Source organism: Bos indicus x Bos taurus, chromosome 29, assembly GCF_003369695.1.
Source record: "Bos indicus x Bos taurus breed Angus x Brahman F1 hybrid chromosome 29, Bos_hybrid_MaternalHap_v2.0, whole genome shotgun sequence".
Classification (NCBI taxonomy): Eukaryota; Metazoa; Chordata; class Mammalia; order Artiodactyla; family Bovidae; genus Bos; species Bos indicus x Bos taurus.
The window spans coordinates 13,341,317-13,362,128 of record NC_040104.1 but is presented as its reverse complement, the minus strand read 5'-3'; the positions used below and the strand labels follow the sequence as shown (position 1 = coordinate 13,362,128).

The 20,812-nt window shown below is 44.7% G+C and overlaps 1 pseudogene; it reads right to left on the bottom strand.

The window, feature by feature from the left end:
• Nucleotides 1-421: 421 nt before the first annotated feature.
• On the bottom strand, nt 422-18,475 carry LOC113886007 (annotated as a pseudogene).
• Between the last annotated feature and the right edge of the window lie 2,337 nt (nt 18,476-20,812).

The following is a 20,812-nucleotide window of genomic DNA, read 5'->3' as shown; positions in this document are numbered from 1 at the left end:
GAGATGTGATGATTGAATATTTTCATTACCCCTTATAATCCCTCTGATTAAGGAGGTGGTGGAGTTGGTGGTGGAAGAGTCATAAACTCTTTCATGGTCTAGACCATCCCCTAGCCACTATCTTTGAGGCTACATCTACCCAGCTCCATCTACCCAGCTCCACTCATGTGGTTCTGCAGGAAACTGACAATCATGATTGCTGCTGGATCAGGGCTACATAACCATGTAAAGCCACTCATAGGACCCCATGGCACTGCCAGTATGGTTGACCTCCAGCTGGACATGTGATCTGTGGTGGGCCATTCAGAGCACTCCCTTGAACCATGATGTCTCTGAGCTTCTTTCCTTACAGGTTAGATGCCTTAGGGATATAAAACCCTAAGGCAGGTAGCTTTGGATTCCCTCACTAGGTATAGAAGCCTTAAGGAACAAAGCTGTCAGGCTAAGACAATGAAGAGAGTGGGGAAAGAGTGAGGATGAGAAAGAGAGAACTGATGACTTCTGATTTGTTGGGTCCACTCACTGGGATCTTTGGATCTGCTCTGGTTCCTGTGTCTCAGATCCCCAGAATCCTTCCAATAAGTACCCCCTTTCTTTGAAGCCAGTTGGAGTTGGACTCCTCTCATTCATGATTCAGACTTGGTACCAGATCCTTCATGATCATTATGCATTATACATCCCAGAGCCAAACTGAGACACCCATTTATTTTAACACCATTAGGAGTGAAACCCTTTATTCTTTACTGAGAATAGGGTTTGCAGAGCACCAAATGCAGTTCACCAGCATTCCTGGGCAGGAGTTCCCTAAGTGTGAGCAAGTGTGTTTTAGGAGCAGCCTGATTAATTCTTGAACCAGTCCAAGCATTTACACTGCCTGAACTAGGCCAATTCTGTCATTTCCTCAATCATAAACAGAGAAATACAGCCTCAGGAAGACGTCACCCAGGATCCAGGTCTCTGAGTTGTTATCTTCCTCTGTGCCCCCTTCAGTTCAGTTCAGTTCAGTCACTTAGTTGTGTCCGACTCTTTGCAACCTCATGAATTGCAGCACGCCAGGACTCCCTGTCCATCACCAACTCCTGGAGTTCACCCAAACTCATGTCCTTCGAGTTGGTGATGCCATCCAGCCATCTTATTCTCTGTCCTCCGCTTCTTCTCCTGCCCCCAATCCCTCCGAGCATCAGAGACTTTTCCAATGAGTCAACTCTTCACATGAGGTGGCCAAAGTATTGGAGTTTCAGCTTTAGCATCAGTCCTTCCAAAGAACATCCAGGACGGATCTCCTTTAGAATGGACTGGTTGGATCTCCTTGCAGTTCAAGGGACTCTCAAGAGTCTTTTCCAACACCACAGTTCAAAAGCATCAATTCTTTAGCACTCAGCTTTCTTCACAGTCCAACTCTCCCATCCATACGTGACTACTGGAAAAACCATAGCCTTGACTAGACGGGCCTTTGTTGGCAAAGTAATGTCTCTGCTTTTGAATATGCTGTCTAGGTTGATCATAACTTTCCTTCCAAGAAGTAAGTGTCTTTTAATTTCATGGCTGCAATCACAATCTGCAATGATTTTGGAGCCCCGCAAAATAAAGTCTCACACTGTTTCCCCATCTATTTGCCATGAAGTGATGTGATCAGATGCTATGATCGTAGTTTTCTGAATGTTGAGCTTTAAGCCAACTTTTTCACTCTCTTCTTTCACTTTCATCAAGAGGCTTTCTAGTTCCTCTTCACTTTCTGACATAAGGGTGGTGTCATCCGCATATCTGACATTATTGATATTTATACTGGCAATCTTGATTCCAGCTTGTGCTTCTTCGAGCCCAGCATTTCTCATGATGTACTCTGCATATAAGTTAAATAAGCAGGGTGACAATATACAGCCTTGACGTACTCCTTTTCCTATTTGAAACCAGTCTGTTGTTCCATGTCCAGTTCTAACTGTTGCTTCCTGACCTGCATACAGGCTCTCAAGAGGCAGGTCAGGTGGTCTGGTATTCCCATCTCTTTCAGAATTTTCCACAGTTTATTGTAATCCACACAGTCAAAGCCTTTGACATAGTCAATAAAGCAGAAATAGATGTTTTTCTGGAACTCTCTTGCTTTTTCAATGATCCCAACAGATGTTGGCAATTTGATCTCTGGTTCCTCTGCCTTTTCTAAAACCAGCTTGAACATCTGGAAGTTCATGGTTCATGTATTTCTGAAGCCTGGCTTGGAGAATTTTGAGCATTATTTTACTAGCATGTGAGATGAGTGCAATTGTACAGTAGTTTGAGCATTCTTTGGCATTGGCTTTCTTTGGGATTGGAATGAAAACTGACCTTTTCCAGTCCGGTGGCCACTGCTGAGTTTTCCAAATTTGCTGGCACATTGAGTGCAGCACTTTCACAGCATCGTATTTCAGGATTTGAAATAGCTCAACTGGAATTCCATCACTTCCACTGGCTTTGTTCATAGTAATGCTTTCTAAGGCCCATTTGACTTCACATTCCAGGATGTCTGGCTCTAGGTGAGTGATCACACCATTGTGATTATCTTGGTCGTGAAGATCTTTTTTGTACAGTTCTTCTGTATACTCTTGCCACCTCTTCTTAATATCTTTTGCTTCTGTTTGAAAGGTGCTAAAGCAGTGGCCTCGAGAATCCTGGGGGAGTCAGAGACACACACCAGTCAGCCTGAGTCCTTACCTGCAACTGCCCTCAATATCCATACCTGCCACACTTCTTGGTTTTATTTCCCTCTTTTGGTAAAGTATCAGGTGGTTTTCTCAGCAGCTGGGGACGTGAGGGTTCATCCAAAAATGAAAAGGGCCAAGACATGTGGTTGTCATATAGTAGTGGAGTTGGGGATGAGAGGATGAGAAATTTGGGATTATCAGAAGCAAAGCAATATACAGAGGACTGGATAAACAACAAAGTCCTAATGTATAGCACAGGGAACTATATTCAATATTCTTTGATGAACTGTAATGAAAAGAATAAGAAAAAGAATATATATTTTTGTATGTGTGTAACTGAGTCAGTTTGCTGTGCAACAGAACTTAAGGCAACACTGAAGATCAGCCATACTTCAATACAATTTTTTAGAAAAGAACAAGAGTGTCCCATGTTTCTCCTCACACTCTGTTTCTTTACTTCTGAATCCTGGCCCTTGTTTTCTCCCCAGAGAATGCCAGTTCTTCTCCTGAATCCCCACAATCTTTTTTTTTTTTTAACTTTTAATTTTGTTTTGGAGTATAGCTAATTAACAATATTTTGGGTTTCAGGTGGACAGTAAAGGGACTCAGTCATTGTATCCATGTATTCTTGTTCCAAAGACACCCCTCCCATCCAGGCTGCCACATAACATTGAGCAGAGTTCCCTGTACTACTCAGTAGCTTGTTGTTTGTTATCCACCTTAAATACATTCATAGCAGTGCTCATAACACATTCTTTAAGACTTTGCTCAGGCCCTCTGGGGAGATTCCTTGGACCCACACTCACCCTCTTTGGCCACTCCAGGCTTGGATGCATGAATTACTCTGGTGCTCCACCCACACCGGTTGCTCTGTAATATTCATCACCACTAATCTGCTCCCAAGGCCCATTTGAGAGGACCTTGGGATGCCATTTCCATGGAATCCAGTGTAAATTAGCCTAGACCCAAGCAGGTCTCCTTATGGCTCCATGAACTGCGGGGTTAGAATTACTGAAATTCCCTCTCTTCCTCAAAGCCTTCTTTGAGCCCATCAGCCTGATCTGAACTCCCACTGGGAGCTGACATGAAGCCTCCACCCTGTGCCGGGGCTGAGCAGTCACTGTGCACCCTTTATTCACCTTAGCATCCAACTTTCCCACCGAGGGGACTTGTACTCTAACTCACAGAGGGGGAACTGGGCTTAGCAAGGGGAAGTTGCAGCCAAGAACTAAGGTAACCAAGTAACTTATCACTCAAAGCAGGAAAACTTTGAGAAGGGAAGGGAGAGTGTTAATTTATGCTGGGACAGCACACTGGGACTGTCTGCAGCCATCTCCTTGTCACATGGCTTATTTCAGGGACTGCTAGAGCTGACATTCTGTGTTCATGCATCTGAGGGCTCTGATTGAATAGAAGCTCTTTGAGGACTGAGGACCTTAGTGTTCCCCTCTCTTTGTGACTTCCACCATGCCAGCATCGGGTGGTGTCTCCACATTTATTTCAGGATGATCAGTGTCCCAGACGTCCCTTTACTCTCAAGTGGTTTTTTTTTTTTTTTCTGGCAGGCACTGGCCCAGCCACAGGGCTCAGCAGCATCTGCAATGGTGTGACATGGCCTGCAGAGGGCAGCCTCCTTCCAGCAGTAGCCCAGGGGTTCCTGCAAATTCCTATTTGAGAACCAACCCTCAGGGTTGTCCCCTCACCTTGAGGATGTAGGCTTGAGCTGGCACTGGATACTTGATGCCGTTGATGGTGAAAATAATAGAGGGCAGGGTATTGATGGTAAAACATGAAATGTAGTGCTGTTAGTGAGAGAGGGAGAGAGGTTGGCCCTGGAGATCCTTGTTGTGTGTGAAGACTGGGAGTGACCCATTGGCGTGACCCTTCTCCTTGGAACCCCGTGGTGTGGCCCCGATGAGCTTCTGGATATTATTACCAGCGTTGTTGGTCTGACGATCAGTGATGTCACAGTGTCCACAATGGCATGACATCCTCCAGAACAAGCAATAACCTTACTTTTCATGGAGATGCTGAGACATCAGGACAAAGCAGGTGTCAAGGTTTCTCTGAATCTCCCCAGAATTGCCTCCTCCCAGACTGTTTCCTGAACATCTCTTCATCTCTTGCCTTGACTTTACCTTTGCTCTGATCACAGCACCTTCCTTGACATCCTTGAATACAGTATTTGAATACACCAGGCTCTTTAGTACCTTGACACAAGCTGGTCTTCCTTCCTGGAAGACCCTCCTCATCTTTGAGTAGCTAATTTCTTCTCATCTTCCAGATTCCAGCTTAACTGTCATGGTTTGTGGATGTATATCCACAGTGTGTATCAGGCTCCTGTTTTGGTCACTCTCTGTAAACCCTCTGTATACCCACATAAACTTAGGTATATGCTAGACCTAAGTGACAATTCACTATGTGACTGAGTCATTTCTTGTACATCTGCCTTCTTAGATGTGAAGGAAAGTTTTATTCTCATTGCCTCACTAAAATGCCTGGCAAATAGTGGATGCACAATGTTTGTCTGTTAAATGAGTGAACAAAGACTGTGAAAATAATGAATGAGGATCATCCAGAGAGCTGTATCCAGTGTCAAACAAAAATGGGTCAAACACACAGTGAAGATGGAGGTTCCCAGGGGCAGCAGATTCTAATAGGGATGGGGAAGACTGGCTGTCCTGGGAGAGGGTGTCTCCCAGCACTGTTCATTTACCCAGCTCAGACACTGAGGCCCTGGCCAGGTGATAACTGACTAGTCCAGGGGACCTCCAAAGGACAGGTCAGCATTTGTCTGAGGGTATTACACAGAAACCCATCCATTATTGCCCCTTGTCCTCAAGTCATTTTTGTATCCCACCTTCCTGATTCTCTCAGTCAGCACTTTCTGCACTGGGTGCCTGAGGGAGGCAGTAAGTAGCTGTGGTTATGTGGGGTGTTTTTTATTATGAGTTGCTTTCAGGTCTCAGGACTGTGGCCAACCTCTTTCCGTTGCTGGCTAGCTTCTCCCTAAGGAGACCAGTTTTCCCCATTTGTTCAGGACTTTCCCTGTTTTTAAACTGATATTTATATGTACTGAACACTTCCTTGGTCCCATGTAGCTCTGGACAATTGGTCATCTTATCATAACTCTGTTTGGGCTGAGGAAATTCTCCCTAATCCTTTTTTCACCACACTGTAGGGTCCTCTAACCATGCTCCCCACCTCACACTCAGGGGTGCAGTTCTTCCCCAGCTGCACAGACCTCTCTGGACCCTGTGAAGGACCCTGCTCAAAGCCCTGGTCAGGAGGCCTGGAGTGATTATGGATCCACAGATGGTTTGTGTATCCTTGTGTTTGTGTGCTTATTTGTGTGTGTATTCCTATGTGGCTCTGTGTGTATGCTTGTGTGTCTCTGCCTGACTATGCATGTTTATCTGTGCCTGTGTTTTTTTTTTTTCTGTGCCAGCCTATGGGAATACCAGACCACCTGATCTGCCTCTTGAGAAATTTGTATGCAGGTCAGGAAGCAACAGTTAGAACTGGACATGGAACAACAGACTGGTTCCAAATAGGAAAAGGAGTATGTCAAGGCTGTATATTGTCACCCTGCTTATTTAACTTATATGCAGAGTACATCATGAGAAACGCTGGGCTGGAAGAAGCACAAGCTGGAATCAAGATTGCCAGGAGAAATATCAATAACCTCAGATATGCAGATGACACCACCCTTATGGCAGAAAGTGAGGAGGACCTAAAAAGCCTCTTGATGAAAGTGAAAGTGGAGAGTGAAAAAGTTGGCTTAAGGCTCAACATTCAGAAAATGAAGATCATGGCATCTGGTCCCATCACTTCATGGGAAATAGATGGGGAAACAGTGGAAACAGTGTCACACTTTATTTTTTTTTGGCTCCAAAATCACTGCAGATGGTGACTTCAGCCATGAAATTAAAAGACGCTTACTCCTTGGAAGGAAAGTTATGACCAACCTAGATAGCATATTCAAAAGCAGAGACATTACTTTGCCAACAAAGGTCCATCTAGTCAAGGCTATGATTTTTCCTGTGGTCATGTATGGATGTTAGAGTTGGACTGTGAAGAAGACTGAGCACCAAAGAATTGATGGTTTTGAACTGTGGTGTTGGAGAAGACTCTTGAGAGTCCCTTGGACTGCAAGGAGATCCAACCAGTCCATTCTGAAGGAGATCAGCCCTGGGATTTCTTTGGTGGGAATGATTCTGAAGCTGAAACTCCAGTACTTTGGCCACCTGATGTGAAGAGTTGACTCATTGGAAAAGACTCTGATACTGGGAGGGATTGGGGGCAGGAGGAGAAGGGGACGACAGAGGATGAGATGGCTGGATGGCATCACTGACTCGATGGACGTGAGTCTGAGTAAACTCTGTGAGTTGGTGATGGACAGGGAGGCCTGGCGTGCTGCGATTCATGGGCTCGTGAAGAGTCGGACACGACTGAGCTACTGAACTGAACTGAACCCCTTGAAAGAAAAGCTATGACCAACCTAGACAGCATATTAAAAAGCAGAGACATTACATTGCCGACAAAGGTCTGTCTAGTCAAAACTATGGTTTTTCTAGTAATCATGTGTGAATGTGAGAGAGAGACTATAAAAAAGGCTGAGCACTGAAAAATTGATGCTTTTGAACTGTGGTGTGGGAGAAGACTCTTGAGAGTCCCTTGGACTGCAAAGAGACCAGCTAGTCATTCCTAAATGTAATCAATCCTGAATATTCATTGGAAGGACTGATGTTGATACTGAAACTCCAATATTTTGGCCACATGACGGGAATAACTGATTCATTGGAAAAGACCCTGATGCTGGGAAAGAGTGAAGGCAGGAGGAGAAGGGGATGACAGAGGATGAGACAGTTGGATAGCATCAGTGACTTGATGGACATGAGTTTTAGTAGGTTCCAGGAGTTGGTGATGGACAGGCAAGCATGGAGTGCTTCAGTTCATGGGGTTGCAAAGAGTCGGACACAAATGAGTCACTGAACTGAACTGAGGACACATCATTCAAAGTGCTGGGCTGGATAATCCAAGCTGGAATCAAGATTGCTAGGGGAAATAACAACAGCAGATATGAAGATGTTACCACCCTAATGACAGAAGGGGAAGAGGAACTAAAGAGCCTCTTGATGAGGGTGAAAGAGAAAAGGAAAAAGCTGCCTTAAAAACTCAACATTCAAAAAACTAAGATCATGGCACTCAGCCCCAGCATTTAATGATAGTAGATGGAAGAACAGTGGAAACAGTGGCAGATTTTATTTTCTTGGGCTCCAAAATCACAATGGGCCTTGACCACAGCCATGAAATTAAAAGACACTTGCTCCTTGGAAGTAAAGCTATGACAAACCTGGACAGTGTATTAAAAAGCAGAGACATCACTTGGCTGACAAAGGTCTGTAGTGTCATAGCCATGGCTTTTTCCAGTAGTCTTATACAGATGTGAGATTATAGAATGGGGAGCACCTAAGAATTGGTGTTTTTGAATAGTGGTGCTGGAGAAGATTCTTGAGAGTCCCTTATAGAGCAAGGAAATGAAAGTAGTCAGTCCTAAAGGTAATCAATCTCTGACCCCTGCTGTCCCAGATGAGGTCTCTGTCGAGGGTGTTCAGGTGGGAAGAACTGATGCTTCCACTCCAAAAGTGCCTAACCATGGCAGCTCTAACCAAATGGTTTGTAGCACCACCCTTGGAGGAAGCTCAGAAAGGCTGAAGCCTCTGTGTACCCTGGGTGCCCTGATATATGAGTTACATTCTCCCCAGCAGAGTTGGAGGCCAAGGAAGGGGCATTTGAGCCCTGCAGGAGGAGCATGGCTCAGGGATCCACAGGGGCCATCACTTGCCAAGTGGGACTGGACAGGACACAGCAAGCGTGTGTGGCAGAGGGCTGGTGACTGGAGTGTGGGGACAAAAGCAAACACTTTCAGTATGATGGACTCACACAGAACCCCTGGAGCAGAAGCCCACTGCCAATGTTCACCTGAGATGGGATGATTAGAATATTTTCATTACCCCTTATAATTCCTCTGATTGAGGAGATGGTGGAGTTGGTGGTGGAAGAGTCATAAACTCTTCCATGGTCTAGACCATCCCCTAGCCACTATCTTTGAGGCTACAACTACCCAGCTCCAGTCATGTGGTTCTGCAGGAAATTGACAATCATGTTTGCTGCTGGGTCAGGGCCACATGACCATGTAAAGCCACTCATAGCACCCCATGGCACTGCCAGGATGGTTGGTCTCCAGTTGGACATGTGATCTGAGGTGGGCCATTCAGAGCACTCCCTAGAATCCTGATATCTCTGAGCTTCTTTTCTTATGGGTTAGATGACTTCAGGATATAAAACCCTAAGGCAGGTAGCTCTGGAGTTCCTCAGTAGGTGTAGAAGCCTTAGGGAAGAAAGCTGTCAGGCTAAGACAGTCAAAGAAGAGAGAGGGGAAAGAGCGAGGATGAAAAGGAGAAAACCAATGACTTTTGATTTCTTGGGCCCAGTCACTGAGATCTTTGGATCTGCTCAGGTTCCTATGTCCCAGATCCCCAGAATCCATCCAATAAGTTCCCCCTTTCTCTGAAGCCAGTTGGAGTTGGGCTCCTCTCAAGTGTGCCTCAGACTTTGTACCAGATCCTTCTTGATCATTATGCACCTCCCAGACACAAACAGAGGTACCCATTTGTTTTAGCACCGTTAAGAGTGAAACCTTTTATTCTTTACTGAGAATAGGGTTTGCAGAGCACCAAATGCAGTTCACCAGCATCCCTGGGCAAGAGTGCCCTAAGTGTGAGCCAGTGTGTGTTTGGAGCAGCCTGATTGATTCCTAAACCAGTCCAAGCATTTACGCTGCCTGAGCCAGGCCAATCCTGTTATTTCCTCAATCATAAACTGAGAAATACAGCCTCAGGAAGACGTCACCCAGGACTCAGGTCTCTGCATGTTTAAAAATTTCTGCGCCTCCTTTAAAGGTGCTAAAGCAGCAGCCTTGAGAATCCTAGGGGAGTCAGAGACACCAGTCAGCCTGAGCCCTTACCTGCAACTCCCCCCAGTATCCAGGCTCGGCACACTTCTTTGTTTTATTACCTCTTTTGGTAAGTATCAGGTGATTTTCTCAGCAGCTGGGGATTTGACGGTTCATCCAAAACAAAAAGGGCCAAAACATGTGGTTGCCAGAAGGAAGGGTGTGGGTGAGGGGAGGACAGGGAGTAGGGGATTATCAGACGCAAAGTAATATACAGAGGAATGATAAACAACAAAGTCCTACTGAGAGCACATGGAAATATATTCAATATCCAGTGATAAACTGTAATGAAAAAGAATAAGAAAAAAAATATTTTTGTATGTGTATAACTGAGTCAGTTTGCTGTGCAGCAGAACTTAAGGCAACATTGAAGATTAGTCATACTTCAATACAAATTTTTTAGAAAAAAACGAGAGTCCCATAGTTCTCTTCATACTCTCTTGTTTCTTTCCTACTGACTCCTGATTCTTGTTTTTGTTGCAGAGATTGCCGGTTCTTCTTTGTCCCCACAACCTGTTCTTTATTAAAAACCTTCATTTTTGTATTCGAGTATAGGTGTTAACAATATTCTGAGTTTCAGGTGGGTGATGAAGTGACTCAGTCATACATATACATGTATCCTTGTCCCAAAGATACCCCTCCCATCCCGGCTGCCACCTAACATTGAGCAGATTTCCCTGTGCTATACAGTAGCTCATTGCTGGTTATGCATGTTAAATACATTAATAGCGATTTTCACAACATGTTCTTTAAGTCTTCACTCAGGCCCTCTGGGAAAACTCCTTGGAGCCACACTAACCTTCTTTGGCCACTCCAGGAATGACTGGGTGATTCATTCTCATGCTCCACCCACACTGGTCGATCTGTAGCCCTCATCATCCCTAGTAAGTCCCCAGTGCTCCTTTGCAGAGCACCTCTGGTGCCATTTGCATGAAATCCAGTGTAGATTTGCCTATAGACAAGCAAGCCCCCTTATTGTGCTATGAGTCTGCGGGGTTAGAATTACTGAAATTCCCTTTCTTCCTCAAAGCCTTCTTTGAGCCCATCAGCCTACTCTGAACTCCCACAGGGAGCTGACATGAAGCCTCCACCCTGTGTCAGGGCTGTACAGACACTGTGCACCCTTTAGTCACCTTAGCATCCAACTTACCCACAGAGGGCTTAGGTATCCCAACTCACAAAGGGGGCACATGGGCATAGCAACAGAAAGAAGCAGCTGAGACTAGGGTAACTATGTAATTTATCATCCAAACAAGGAAAACTTTGAGAAGGGAAGGGAGACTGTTAATCCCTCTAGTGGGATAGCACACTGGGACTAACCCCAGCCATTCTCCTTGTCACATGGCCTATTTCAGGGATTGCTAGAGCTGACTTTCTGTGTTCATGCATCTGAGGGCTCTGATTGAACAGAAATTCTCTGAGGCTGAGGTCCTTAGTGTTCCCCTCTTCTTGTGATTCATACCAGGCCAGCATGGGGTGGTGTCTCCATGTCTATTTCAGGAAGATCAGTGCCCCAGACTGACCTTTACTCTCAAGTGGTTGGTTTTGTGGGAGGCACTGGCCCAGCTACAGGGGCTCAGGATCATCTGCCATGGTGTGACATGGCCTGCAGAGGGTACCTTCCTCCCTGAACCAACTCAAGGGTTTCTGCAAGTTCCTATTTGAGAACCAACCCTCAGGGTTGTCTCCTCACCTTGAGGACGTAGGCTCGAGCTGGCAGTGGGCAGTTGATGCCGTTGATGGTGAAGATAATAGAGGGCAGGGTATTGATGGTAGAACACGAAATGTAGTGCTGTTAGAGAGAGAGGGAGAGAGGCTGGCCCTGGAGATCCTTGTTGTGTGTGGAGACTGGGAGTGACCCTGTGGCATGACCCTTCACCTTGGGACCCAGGGGCGTGGCACAGATGAGCCTCTGAATGTTAGTGACCAGTCTTGTTGGGCCGTTGATCAGTGATGTCCCAGTGTCCACAAGGGCCTCGCAGCCGCCAGAATAACCAATAAGCTTTCCTTTCATCGAGATGCTGAGAGACAGTGGAACAAAAACAGCATCAAGGTAACTCTGAGTCTCCCCAGAGCTGCCCCCTTCCTGTCTCCTGAACAGCCCTTCAGAGATGTAAGGCAACATCTCTTTCCCTGACTCTTTTACTTTGCTTTCGACATGACACCTTCCTTGACATCCTTGAATGCAATATTTGAATACATCAGGCTCTTTTGTACCTTGACACAGCTGGCCTTCCTTCCTAGAAGACCCCCCGCCCCTTTGACTAGCAAATTTCTTTTCCTCTTCCAGATTCCAGCTTAACTGTCATGGTTTCAGTGAAGTCTTTTCCTCGGTGTACATTAGTCGCCTGTCTTGGTCATTCTCTGTAGACCCTTCCTCATGTCTAGCATGTACCATGTGACAATTCACTATGTCTGTGAGGCATTTCTTGTACATTTGCCTTCTCAGATGTGAGGGCAAGTTTTTTTCTCATCACATCCCTAAAGTGCCTGGCTCAGAGTGGATGCCCAATGATTGTCTGTTGAATGAGTGAATGAAGACTGTGAAAATAATGAATGAGGACCATCCAGAGAGCTGTATCTGGTGTCGAACAAAAATGGGTCAAATACACAGTGAAGATGGAGGTTCCCTGAAGCAGCAGATTCTCATGGGGTGGGGGAGACCGGCTTCCCTGGGAAAGGGTATCTCCAGCACTGCTTACTCACCCAGCTCAGACACTGATGCCCTGGCCAGGCGATATCTGAGTAGCCCAGGGGACCTCCAAAGGACAGGTCAGCATTTGTCTGAGGATACTACACAGAATCTCATCAATTATTGCCCCTTGTTCTCAAGCCATTCCTAGATCCCACCTTCCTGTTCTCTCAGTTACAGCAGCTTCTCCACTGTGTGCTTAGGATAAACAATAGGTAGCTAGGTTAAGTGGGGTGTCTTATTATGAGTCACTTTCAGATTTCAAGACTGTGGTCAACCTCTCTCCACTGCTGGCTAGCTTCTCCCTAAGGAGACTGTTTTCCCTCATTTGTTCAGGATGTTCCCTATGTTTAAATTGACATTTATATGAACTGAGAGCTTCCTTAGTCCTGTGTAAACATGGACAGTTGGTCATCTTATCACAGCTCTGTTCAGGCTGAGGAAATTCTCCCTGATTCTCTTTTCACCACACTGTAGGGTCCTCTAAACATGTTCCCCACCTCACACTCAGGGGTGAAGCCCTCCCCCAGCTGCATAGGCCTTTATGGACCCTGTTAAGGACCCTGGACAGAGCCCTGGTCAGGAGGCCTGGGGCAATTATGAATCCATGGGTGGTTTTTGTATCTGTGTGTTTCTGTGTTTGTGTGTGTATTTGTATGTGGCTCTGTGTGTTTGCTTGTGTGTCTGTCTGCTTATGCAATGTATGTCTGTGTGTGTGTTTGTATGTATCTGCTTATGTGTTTATATGTGCCCGCCTTTGTGTTTGTGTGTGTCTGTGTGTCTGTATGTGTCACTGTGGATGGTGTATATGTCTGGTGTATGTCTGTGAGTGTATTTGTGTGTGTCTGCTTTGTGTCCATGTACTGATGTGGGAGCATCACTTGGGGTGACCCTCAGAGGGAGAAGCTTACTGGTCTATGTTTATATGCCAGTCACCTACTCGGGACAATGGTATCCAGTTGAGCTGTCCCTTATAGTAGGCTTTGTCCCTGCCACCCAACATCAGCATGCTGCTGTTCACCCTGCATCTGTAGAAAGAAGGAAGAGAGTGATCCTTGGACGACAGTAACAACAGCACTGTCAGGACTGTGCTTGTCCACCCATCAAGGCCCTGATGATGTCCCTATTTACAGATGCAGAAATTGAGGCTATGAGCAACTGTGAACTAGACCAAGGTCAGTTACTGGATAATGAGTGGCACAGAGGAGGGTAGAGGCTGGGCCACCTTTCCTGGGCTCCACCTACCCAAGCTTCTGATGAGTTCTGGACCTCCTGTGACCTGAGTGCTCAGAGATACCCTCAGAAGACAGTGTGCTGAAGGCTTTGGCTTCCCCTTGTCTCAGTCCAGAAAAATCAAGGCCTGAAAGTGCTAAAGGTGTGAGTTCAGCTCACCCAGGGCTGGCACTGCTAGCCTGTGACCTGTGCTGTCCATAGGGCCCCACACTCAGTAGGGGACCCGACCTTTGCTCTCCCGGGCTTGAAATCCCAATACTTGTTGAAAAAGGATTCCCACACTTTCATTTTGGGTCCCACACTTCTGTTTTGCACTGGTTCCTGCAAATTGTGTAGCTGATCTGGGCTCCCAGTGAAATGTTAGTGAGGAAGGAAAGATTTCCATCATCCCTCTCTTTCCACACATTTCAAAATCATCAGTAAATCTTGTTGCCTTTTCTTCCAACTCACATCCTGATACCTTGCATTAGTCTTCATCTCCACTCACCCCCTACACCAAACTGCTGCTCTTGAACCCAGGAGCATGGTTGTATTCCAATAAAACTTTATTTATAAGGGCCAGTAATGAAGCCAGGTGGGGCCCTGGGGCCATAGTTTTCCTGGGTTAGATTATCTCTCAGGATACTTCTTTATTAAGTGTTCTATAATTTTCTTGCAACTGAAGCATCTTAAGCTAATTTGGAGAGAGGGCTTGTCCAGCTCAGACTTACTTGCTCAAGTAGAAGGAAAAGACAGGGTCAGAAATGGCACCTTGTTTCTTCAGGTTGTGAAGAACCTGTTATGATGGACCTGTTGGGGTAGTTCAAGCCCAAGACGCCATCAAAGGGTAAACCGTCAAATCCATACTCCTCCAGGCTTAGACCAAACGGCTGGTCAGTACTTACAAGGTTCCCAATCTGAGGGAGAGAAGAGTGTTCCCACTTACAGATTTGTGAAGTAGGGCTAGGACTGGGCTGGGGTGCATCGTCATTAAAACCTCAGAGAAGAACTGAGGCTGGGCTGTGTCTTTGGTGGACCTCAGATGGTTAGACCACACTGAGGAGAATTTGGATTCCGTTTGTGAGGGGTTGTGGACTTTAAAACATCTGCCCCTCTGAAAAAACATTATCTGTTTGAGTCAAATTGGCTTCAAGTCTTCTGTACAGTTGGGGCAACAAAAAGTCAGGACAGGACCCAATGGTGCCCCCTTCGGGACAATATGAGTAGAGATCAGAACAGTCTTCTCTTTGTCATCACTATGACCTGATGACAGAAATGGACTGAATTCACTGTAATGTACTGTGGACTCTGCATCTGCCCAGGAAGACAGAAGCCGAAAATACAATGTTGCTTGCAGGGTTCTATGAAGGTACTGCCTGGGAAATATACTTTTGGAGACGTGTGTGTGTTTGTGTGAGTGTTTATGAGAGAAAGAGAATAAAAGAGACAGGAGAACTACTCAGGTACTTTGAGGGAGGGAGGTCATAAGTTTTATTAGACTCTCAAAGGCCCCCTAGAGTGAGAACTCATTTATCAGGCCCCTCTGACATCTCTGTACTGCTTCTTTCCATCTTGGATATCGGAAGGACTTGGCTGCCACCAGGGTCCCCAGATCAGTTTGATTCTGCCCCAAATACCCCACGGCAACTTCAATCCTGAAAAGCCAGCCCAGCTCCATTGCTTACCACATGTGTGACCTCTGCAAGGCCCTTGCTGTCTGCACCTCAATTTCCTCATCTGTATTATGAGCTAATCAAAGTACCTGCTGTGTAGGGTTGTTGCAGGATTAAACCAGTTACTACCCGAAAGTGCCTAGAACATTCTGAGAATTTAAAAGTGGGTGCTTTTCCCCCCCTCTTCTCGCTCCCAGCAAAATGAACCTTGAACTGCTCATGGGCAGAGGAGCTGCAAGTCCACACCCCAAGGTACTCTCTGGGTTAGCTAATCTGGGAGTTTGTATGTCATCACGGGTGCTGTCTGCCCAGGGACAGGACCCTGTGGGTAGGATGGCCAATCACTAGGGGAGTTAGTGTAGGATGGGTCCTGCCAGCTGGTCCTGCATCTGTTTTGTAGCTGTGGTCACTCCATTCCCAGTACTGACTCAGCTTCTGTTTACACACTACCCGAATGGTGTCATAAACAAGATATCCCTTTATTCTCCCAGATCCATAGATGATTTCAAAGGGCTTGGTCGTATGCTGGTAGGTGGAAGACTCCCGATACTTGAAGGTAATGTGTGTATCTGCAGACACAAGAGTTGAATGTCAGAGAGTGACACTGTCAGATAAGTCAGACACACTGTCAGATGAGTGTCAGGTGCCAATGATGAAAAAGGGGGGGTATCAGACAAGTAAAAGATGGGTGGGTTGGGAGGTGTCTGTACTCATAACAGGCAGGACTGGTGCAAAAGATGGAGGGCACCCACAAGTCAGGTGAGCCCATGTCAAACAACCTGGAATTGCTGAGGGGGTGTTCTAGTGGTGATGTTACCCACGTATGCTATCTATGGGGACCAGGAAGGGTGGGTTAGTATAGATCTGGCTCCCCTCGATTTCCACACTGCTGCCTCCCTCTGGGTGTCACATGTCTCCTGAGATCACTTTCCAACCACCATGAAGTTCACAATCTTTCTCAGAGAGGTGCCTGCATTTGATATTTTTTCCTGCACTACACAGCATGAAGGATATTAAATCTATGACCAGGCATTGAAGAAGTACCTCCTGCATTCGAAGCCCAGAGTCATGACCATTGGACCCCAAGGGAAGTCCTGGTGCCTTCATTTGAGAAGCTTTCTAGTCTCTCCAAACCCAACCTGAGCACCTCCATCTACAGGAGGTCCTCTTTGATCAACACCACTCACTCCCTCTAAACTCAAACCACATCCAATCAACACCACACAGGTGACCCTTTCATTTGACATGTATTTACTCTTTGCCTCGCTCCCAGGCTGGCCTGGGAAAGCAGAATGATTTCTATTCTAATCTAATAAAAATAATCACAGTTAGATTCTTATGCTATTACACAGAATAGGGGTTTGGTAAATTTTTACTGCTGTGGTTCTTACACTTGTGGAAGTTGAATTCCTCTGCCTGAGGATTCACAATTACTTTGAAATTGGCTTTACCTTTTGATCAGAGATGGTTCGTCCTTTATCTGTAACTGAGTGCCTCACTTAGTTCAGAAAACAATCTCCCTCAAACTAATGACACATTTCTGACACAGAAATGGACGTTTACCTGCCACAAAAATGGATGTTTACCTGCTACCTGGTCATTGCAGGGCCTAGTGACCACAGACCAAGAGTGGAGGATGAGAATGCCTTCTCCTCCAGGAATGGGGTCCCTGTTCCCCAGTGTCCCTGCCTTCTGCTCCTGCCACAGCCCCAACGTCTGATCTGCCACCTGCAGATGAGCCCCTCCCAATAGACTCACATCCAGGAAGTTCCTCATGGGTACAGAAGCCAATTTTTTTTTGGTTTCATAGTGGACTTTATTGGGAAAAGTTAGTGTAAAAAACATTCAAATTCATAAAATTTAAATAAAGTAAAATTATACCTTGTAGTTATAGTAATCGCTATAATAATCACAAATAAGGTAAGTCTAAATTATTGCCTAAGCAAACACTATTTTGTTAGAAATCTGGGGCAGTCTGTAAGCATATTCCTTCAGGAAATTGTTCAGCAAGGTTTTTCACTGAGGGTTTCTCGCATGACGTTCACTTTTGTTAGAGGTATTCTTTCACCGATCATTGGGGAAAGAAAACAAAGGAGAAGCAACAATTAGCTCTATCTGTTAAGGTATAAATGTCATTGTAATGGCACTGTGTATTTTCCAATCATTTTTATTAGTGTCACATTATTATCAGAATTTTATGCATATACCATGGGAAATACATAGATTTGAAAATAGGTTCTGTTCTGTAATCTTGGGTAAGCCATATGACCATGTGGGGTCTCAGTCTCTCCCTTGGGAAAAAGGTGGAATGTAATAATTCCCACCCTCCAAATAGAATATTTTGGGGATAAGTGAAGTGATGGATATAAGGTACCTGATAAATAGGAAATCTCAACAATGACAGCCATTAGTATTGCTGTTGCCATCCCACTGTATCCTTCTCACAGAAGCTCAGGGAAGGAGGTAGAAATGGGATTCCTATCCTCTTTTACAAGGGAAAAATTTGAAATGCAAGAGGTTTGTGAGTTGGCTGTGGTCACACTGCTTGTCAGATATAAAACAGTGTATAAGTAGCTTTTCCACTCGTTCTCCAAGTTGAAATAGAAGAGACAGTTGAAAGAAGAATCCAGGAGATAAGGAACAAGTTAGGGAAATTCAGAGGCTTGAGAAGGAAGGATGAGTCAAATGAAATTTAAAAGAAAAGAAAACAACACAGAGAGAAACACATTCACAGAGACTTCCAAAGAGATGGAAAGATAAATGACAGTGAAACAGAGATGCAGACATAGACATACACATACTGAAATAGAGAGAGAACAAAGAGGACATGTTGAATAAAATGTAGAAAAAGTGCTATTCCACGGGACCACAACTACATCTGCATTGACTGTGCACTGAACAATTGCAAGGAGTTCCATTTTCAATAGATCATGAGATGACTGGACTCCAAGAGTTGTGCAAACATGCTAATCTACACCAAGACCCTTGCTAACTTCCTATAGCAAGGTATTTATCAATAAGTAAGAAGTGAATTTAAAACTGTCAGGGAAATATTCAATTCTCTTCTCAACCTGATGGGTGGAAGAATAATCAGATGAAAAGAAAATCCGAGAAAGGAAGATGCTGCTGCTTACAGTCCCCATACTTACTTGACTATACACTCTGAGAAGGCCACCAGCCCGAGGAGCACAGGCCACTTCATGTTTCTTTCCTACATCCAAGTACTCAGGGAAGTTTGGGTTCTTAGCATGTAGTGGTGACCAGGAGCCCCTAGTTATATATGCTCTGACCTACCCGAGTTTTTGCCTTTAGGCCACTAAAAGATCTGAAAAAAACATAAAGATCTTGGTAAAATCTTTACCTTCATCAGTGTCCTTGGTGAGTGGCCTTTGAAGCTTCTCAGAATACAGAGAATTGAACTGTAATCTCTTCCTTGAAGCTGGGCTGGAAAATCAAACTGATCTGCATGGACATCTAAGAAGATGGAAAACCTTGCCTACTTGGAGAAAAAACTGCGAAGAACATCATGAAAATGGATACTAGGGGCCATGCTTGACATTCTTGGTTTCATGTCATCTTCCTAGCCACTTCATGAGATATGCATTGCTGTCTTCGTTGGAGAGGAGATTGCTAGGAGGATAAGTTGTCAAATGGCAAAGGGAAGACTTCAGGGGCAGCCCAGGGACATACAACTGGCTTTAGGTAGTGGGTCTAATGGCAGATGTCAGGGGCACCCATGATGCCAATCTGTATCATAGATTTAGGGCAGAGCAGTACTTCAATTGCATGGTTTCAGTATTGGAAGATATATCATATGCATCCACAAGATATTTTATATCATCCTACAAATGTTCAAGGAAGAACTGTGTGCTAGGTTCTGGGTAAGAGGCTTCAAAGTAAAAGTTGATCAAGACAAAAATAGTGTTTATCTTATGTGAGCTAGCAGTCTAGCTCTCACAAACTCATTGCCCCAGGAGGCAAGAGAAATGATACTAGGACTAGGTTGCCATGTTGAACCCTAGGCAGCACAGGCCTTACCACTGGGATCAGCCTTTCCTCCACTTCAACCATGCTGGAAAGCAGGTTGTATATTTATGTACAATATACTGATTTTAATGTTAGCAACTAATGCTTTATTTTTCCCTGAAAAAGCAGTGGGAATGAAATCTCCATAGCTATGTGCTAGAATCAGCCTTCAGTCTCTGCAGGTTTTTATTTCTGGACTAGAGTTGGGAGTGCCCTGGGGAAAGAAGGTATGTAATTCAAGTTGGATGATTTCCAAAGAGACTGAATGCATACTAAACATGTTTGTTTCCTTTCTATTTATAAAGAAAGATCGATAGGAACATACAAACCAGCAAATTTAACTGCTGAAGATAAATGGAGATATTTCGGATATAATTTTCCCGTAGGGTCTATGCCATGAAAGATTTTGCCTGCCAAACCAAATATACAAAAAATAATTTTGAAATGTCTTACCAATCAAAGAACACAAAACAACTGTGGCAGCCAAAGTAAAGACAGTCATGTTTAATGACTCATCCAGGACTTTCAGGGCCTATTCCTGCATGAGATCTATCCATGCCTGTCCCTTGAATACAACAGGAGCCTCTCCTGGTTGCCACATGTGTATAGATGGGGCACTGTGTCTTAATCCTCAATTTTGCATATTGTTTAAATTCAGTTTTGGTGGTTAAATTCCCACAGGGGTAATATCACATCACTGACAAATGACAAACGTATATGCCCCTTGAACTATGGTGTTGGAGAAGACTCTTGAGAGTCCCTTGGACTGCTAGGGGATCAAACCAGTCCATCCTAAAGGAAATCAGTCCTGAATATTCACTGGAAGGACTGATGCTGAAGCTGAAGCCCCAATTGTTTGCCCAACTGATTGGAAGAACTGACTCATTGGAAAAGACCCTGATATTAGAAAAGATTGAAGGCAGGAGGAGAATAGGAAGACAGATGATAAGATGGTTGGATAGCATCACCATCTTGGTGGACATGAGCTTGAGCAAGCGCTGGGAGTTGGTGATGGATAGGGAAGCCTGGCATGCTGCAGTCAATGGGGTTGCAAAGAGTCGGACAGGAATGAGTGAAATAGAGAAGAAAGAATAATAAATCTAATTGTATCAAGTTGGTGACTAGCTGCACGTAACAACACATTAATTAAGCGGCTTTAAAATTTAAATTATGACTCTACATTCAGAGTGGAATACCTTCTAACAACAAACAAAAATACTGCTGATCCAAAAGAAAACCAAAGAAAATGAAAAGAAAATAAATCTGAAACTATGTTCAACAACCTGCTGTTCCTGATTTTGTTTCTGTTATTGTAACAGAATCATATGTCTCTTAACAGGTAAAAGCAAGTCAATAATTAAAACTAATATTGTTCTGAAGTATCACTTTCATTGGTTAGAAAAAGAGGTTCACACATAACATAAAGAAGTTTAATTAAAACCTTATTGTCTTAAATCTTGAACTGAAACCATAATTTTGTACCAACTAATTATATTCCTTTTTATTTTATTTT